We start from the raw sequence: 6,568 nt of genomic DNA on the forward strand, positions 1-6,568 counted from the left end.
TATCAGTCCGGCATGACTAAAGAGTTCAGTTCGGCACAACCAAAGAGTTCGGCCCCAGCCTACAGCTCGGTGAAAGCCAACTCATCAAGCTCTGCTCTCAGGTCGGCATCAAGCTCTACTCTCAGATCGGCAAAAGCTGCTCGGCAATAGTTCAGCAGTTCGGTCTCAGTATTCGACCGAACTGGGAGATAGTCAACTCATGTCAGAACCTCCACGATCTCCACTACACCCACGATCTATTCAGTGGTGTCAAGCAGTCATTAACTCATGCAGGATAGTGGGCCCATGCAGGATCGCATGACCTCCACGACATCCACAACCATCATTAGTGATGACGCAAGCCACGATCTTAGTTCAGTATAAATAGAACTTAGATCAAATAGATTAAGGGAACTCTCTCTCTCGCTCTCTAGAGATAAAACACAAAATAGCAAGTTTGTAATTGTAAGCTGTAGAAAACAGATCAAGCAATACAATCTTGCCCTCCCTTTTTCCCGTGGACGTAGATTTACTCCAGTAAATCGAACCACGTAAATTCTTTGTGTCGTGATCTGCGTTTTCTAGCATTCTTTACTAACATCGAAAATTCGCGGCTTCATCACTGGCGCCGTCTGTGGGAAACTCAGAACCAAATTTGTGATAAAGCGAGTTTTTGATCCTCCTCCACCAAAAAAATGCATTCCAGATCACGTAACACCCATAATTCTGTCCGTGACAACCGTGAGGAGGTAAGTCTAGCTCGCAGGTTTGAAAAACGGCCTCGGGAGACATCTACTTCCAGTTCTCACGAAGGAGCAAGCCACTCCAGGAGTCATCGCACAGAATCTTCCCAGCATCCCGATTTAAATGAGGTTGTCAAGCTGTTTTTGGCCGAGAAGCAGGAGGAGTTCTTAGCCTTCCTGCAAAAAAGCCAACAGCCGGAGAAGAAAACGGGGGATTCTCCCTCCTCCTTCAGACATGAAAGTCACTACCGCAGTAGTGACGTGTCCTCCAGGAGAGAGAATCCTCACCCCCGACATGTTCTTCCTCGCCGAACTCCTTTTGAAAGAATTCAGAGGGCACCGGTACGAAGTAGATTGGGACCACGTCTCAATCCTGAGACGCCACCCGCTCAGTTCGTACCATTGAACAAGTCGAGAGCGGAAATTTTCGAACTACATTCCGAAATGTTCGAAAAACCAAAACGGATGACGAAATCGGCCACACGCCGAAGTCTTGATGCATATTGCTCTTTCCATCAAACCCACGGTCACGATACCGAGGAGTGCCGAAATCTGGCTGCAGATATTGATGTCCTTGTGAAAACAGGAACGCTAAAAAAATACCAAAGCAAGCAGCCGAAAAACAAAAAACAAAAAGCAGAGGGGTACGAGCTGCTTTCCTCAGAATCCGAAAAGGCAACAGGATCCCGAAGGCGATGACGAGCAACAATATGATGGAGTAGTCCTGACCATTGATGCTTTCCCTGCCGGGAAGACTAAATCGTCCCTGAAGCCGTAATTCCGGTTGAGATCGGCATACCCAGTTTCCGAACTCTAAACTTCTTCTCAGCAGAACTGAAGGAGGACGGACTGAGAGCCGAGCTAGATCTTGCCGAAGAAGAGAACTGGCCTGCATAAAAGCAGCCAAGTACAAGGAGCAAGTAGCCCGGTATTACAACCAAAGGGTGAAGAAGCTGCAACTTCAAGTGGGAGATCTCATCTTGAGAAACAACGAAGTCAGCCGAGCAGAAAAGCTGGGCAAACTCTAACCCACCATCAAAAATTTCCATATCGGGTGTCAGAAGTCCTCGGCAAAGGGTCTTATAAATTGACTCTCAAGTCAGGAGAATAAACGCCCCGAGCATGGCATATTTCCAACCTCAAAAAGTTCCCTTTGTAAGAGACAGTTCGGTCAGTCTTATGTGTTTTCTTTGTTTTTTACTTGTTCTTGTCTCTACGTGCGTTGTGTCTGTCTCTGTGCGTGTCGTCTCTTACAAATGTTACTGAGGTATCTTGTTCTTCGAAGGCTGATCCCCTTCTTAGAACATATACAAGCCAAAGATTGTGTGTCAAAGCTTCTACAGAAGATACAAGACCACAATTCAGCTTAAACAAGCAGTTCGTCTGAAACGAGCTGCGATAAGCCAACGATTGTGCGTCAAAGCTTCTACAGAAGATACAAGACCACAATTCAGCTTAAACAAGCAGTTCGTCTGAAACGAGCTGCGATAAGCCAACGATTGTGCGTCAAAGCTTCTACAGAAGATACAAGACCACAATTCAGCTTAAACAAGCAGTTCGTCTGAAACGAGCTGCGATAAGCCAACGATTGTGCGTCAAAGCTTCTACAGAAGATACAAGACCACAATTCAGCTTAAACAAGCAGTTCGTCTGAAACGAGCTGCGATAAGCCAACGATTGTGCGTCAAAGCTTCTACAGAAGATACAAGACCACAATTCAGCTTAAACAAGCAGTTCGTCTGAAACGAGCTGCAACAAGCCCACGATTGTGCGTCAAAGCTTCTAAAGAGGATACAAGACCACAATTCAGCTTAAACAAGCACTTCGTCTGAAACGAACTGCAACAAAAGTCTGATTCTCGCGATAAAACTTGCCTGAATTAGGACAAGGGAAAGTCCAATCCATGCGATAAAACTCGCCGAATTAGGACGACCAAGTTCGGTCAAAGCAGTTTACCTCATAAGACCGAAGACGACCATGTCTAGTCAAAGAGGTTTACTGCATAAGACCACTTCGGTTAACTGGGAAAGTCCGATCCACGCGATAAAACTCGCCAAATTAGGACAAGGGAAAGTCCGATCCCGAAATTAGGACAAGGGAAAGTTCGATCCCGGCGACAAAAATCGCCAAATTAGAACACAAGACGAGTCCGGTCAAAAGATGTTTATTTCATCAGACCAAAGACGAGTCCGGTCAAAGATGTTTATTTCATCAGACCAAAGACGAGTCCGGTCAAAGATGTTTATTTCATCAGACCAAAGACGAGTCCGGTCAAAAGATGTTTATTTCATCAGACCAAAGACGAGTCCGGTCAAAAGATGTTTATTTCATCAGACCAAAGACGAGTCCGGTCAAAGATGTTTATTTCATCAGACCAAAGACGAATCCGGTCAAAGATGTTTATTTCATCAGACCAAAGACGAGTCCGGTCAAAAGATGTTTATTTCATCAGACCAAAGACGAGTCCGGTCAAAGATGTTTATTTCATCAGACCAAAGACGAGTCCGGTCAAAGATGTTTATTTCATCAGACCAAAGACGAGTCCGGTCAAAAGATGTTTATTTCATCAGACCAAAGACGAGTCCGGTCAAAAGATATTTATTTCATCAGACCAAAGACGAGTCCGGTCAAAGATGTTTATTTCATCAGACCAAAGACGAGTCCGGTCAAAAGATGTTTATTTCATCAGACCAAAGACGAGTCCGGTCAAAGATGTTTATTTCATCAGACCAAAGACGAGTCCGGTCAAAGATGTTTATTTCATCAGACCAAAGACGAGTCCGGTCAAAGATGTTTATTTCATCAGACCAAAGACAACTCATGTCAGAAGTTTACCTCATAAGACCAAGGACTAAGTCCGGTCAAAGAAGTTTACTTCATAAGACCGAGGACAGACCTCAACTTACCCCGTACCTTTATCCAGAACGCCGAAGTGACTCGCTTCGCCGAAGTGATTCACTTCGCTTTTTCGGGGGGGGTAGTGATGGAGTACGAACTAAACAAGCCCAACAGCAGTAAAGCCCAAGAAAGAGTATCAGTTCGGCACAACCAAAGAGTATCAGTCCGGCATGACTAAAGAGTTCAGTTCGGCACAACCAAAGAGTTCGGCCCCAGCCTACAGCTCGGTGAAAGCCAACTCATCAAGCTCTGCTCTCAGGTCGGCATCAAGCTCTACTCTCAGATCGGCAAAAGCTGCTCGGCAATAGTTCAGCAGTTCGGTCTCAGTATTCGACCGAACTGGGAGATAGTCAACTCATGTCAGAACCTCCACGATCTCCACTACACCCACGATCTATTCAGTGGTGTCAAGCAGTCATTAACTCATGCAGGATAGTGGGCCCATGCAGGATCGCATGACCTCCACGACATCCACAACCATCATTAGTGATGACGCAAGCCACGATCTTAGTTCAGTATAAATAGAACTTAGATCAAATAGATTAAGGGAACTCTCTCTCTCGCTCTCTAGAGATAAAACACAAAATAGCAAGTTTGTAATTGTAAGCTGTAGAAAACAGATCAAGCAATACAATCTTGCCCTCCCTTTTTCCCGTGGACGTAGATTTACTCCAGTAAATCGAACCACGTAAATTCTTTGTGTCGTGATCTGCGTTTTCTAGCATTCTTTACTAACATCGAAAATTCGCGGCTTCATCATAGATAAATAGAAACATATTTTATTTATTTTAGATTAAATAAGCCAAATGAGTTGGATAAAATGAATAATCATGAGACAATATGATCTTACTATTTTGTGATTCATTGTGTTACGACTCAAGTTTTTAAGAAAACTGATGATTGGATAAGATATAAAAATAAACATTTAGTAATTGGCAATAATAAGAATAGAACTGTTATAATGATTTACTTGGTAAAGTTTTACCAAGTCCATTCCAAACTCTATAGAGTACTATTGGGTAAATGTAAACGAAAATCACCACAAATTCATGTGTCATTGTTTCATGATCCATATGCAGATTAAAATAATAATATAATTGATATTGTACTTTTTGATAAAGTGATTCATTAAATAATTAGTTGGATCTGAATCTTGTTGGCCATTAAAAATTGCAACTTTACTGTCTGTGTCTTCAATATGGAAAGCCATTTCATATTGATTTTGTAATATCAACAGTGACTTACAAAATCCAACATACTATATTGATTAGCTGGACGTATAGATCATCATAATCATTTTGTACATGTATTAACGTACACGTGATTTAATTGGTGCAATAATTATACTAGAAAGTAATTTAAATTATAATTATTATCAATTCGAGTAGATTATTGAGCTAAAAGTGTTTGATAATTGAACCTTCTTTTGACATGAGCTTTTTCATTTCAAAGTAGACAACGGTAGAATCAATTTCTAATTTAAATCCCGCCTAAAAACAGAAAAATAGTGACATCCAAAATCTTGGTAGTGATAAAACTAGAGAAATCTCAAAGATGTTTACATTATTAACGTGAGTCGATGAAAATCCAGTTTATGCAAAGAAAAATTGTGTTTCGTTTAGTTCTTTCGGATTGAGTATTGTCCGAAATATATAAATTAAACATCCTCCTCGTACTATGTAGAAGATCCTTAAGTCTACTGATGAAGCAGCGAATTTTTGATGTTTGTAAATGCAGGAAATAAATGAAGATCAACACAGAGATTTTACGTGGTTCGATTTACTGAGGTAAATCTACGTCCACGGGGAGAAATGGGGGCAGGTTTGTATTGCTTGATCTGCGAATTACAGCTTACAACACTGGCCTGCTTTATGATATTCTCTCTAGAGAGCTTTTTAGAATTTAATAGAAGAAGTCCTTATCTATCTGACCTAGGTTCTATTTATACAGTGAACCAAGATCGTGGCATGCAGCATTTATTAGGTAGTGGATGTCGTGGAGATCGTGGCGACCTTGCATGGGTCCACTATCCTGCATGAGTTAATGACTGCTTGACACCACTAAATAGATCGTCGGTGTAGTGGAGGTGGAAATCTTGCATGAGTCCACTATCTCCTAGTTCGGTCGAATACTGAGACCGAACTGCTGAATTATTGCCGAGCAGCTTTTGCCGATCTGAGAGTAGAGCTTGATGCCGACCTGAGAGCAGAGCTTGATGAGTTGGCTTTCACCGAGCTGTAGGCTGGGGCCGAACTCTTTGGTTGTGCCGAACTGAACTCTTTAGTCACGCCGGACTGATACTCTTTAGTCATGCCGAACTGATACTCTGTCTTGGGCTTTACTGCTGTTGGGCTTGTTTAGTACGTACTCCATCACTACCCCCCCCGAAAAGCGAAGTGAATCACTTCGGCATTCTGGATAAAAGTATGGGGTAAGTGAACTCTTCTTTGACCGGACTTGGTTTGTGTCCTAATTTGGCGAGTTTTATCGCTCGGATCGGACTTTCCGTTGTCCTAATTTCGGGATCGGACTTTCCCTTGTCCTAATTTGGGGATCGGACTTTCCCTTGTCCTAATTTGGGGATCGGACTTTCCCTTGTCCTAATTCGGCGAGTTTTATCGCGTGGATCGGACTTTCCGTTGTCCTAATTTCGGGATCGGACTTTCCCTTGTCCTAATTCGGCGAGTTTTATCGCGTGGATCGGACTTTCCCTAGTCCTAATTCAGGCAAGTTTTATCGCGAGAATTGGACTTTTGTTGCAGTTCGTTTCAGACGAAGTGCTTGTTTTAAGCTGAATTGTGGTCTTGTATCCTCTTTAGAAGCTTTGACGCACAATCGTGGGCTTGTTGCAGCTCGTTTTCAGACGAACTGCTTGTTTAAGCTGAATTGTGGTCTTGTATCCTCTTTAGAAGCTTTGACGCACAATCGTGGGCTTGTACATGTTCTAA

The sequence above is a fragment of the Salvia splendens genome, chromosome 18, assembly GCF_004379255.2.
Source record: "Salvia splendens isolate huo1 chromosome 18, SspV2, whole genome shotgun sequence".
NCBI classification, from domain to species: Eukaryota; Viridiplantae; Streptophyta; class Magnoliopsida; order Lamiales; family Lamiaceae; genus Salvia; species Salvia splendens.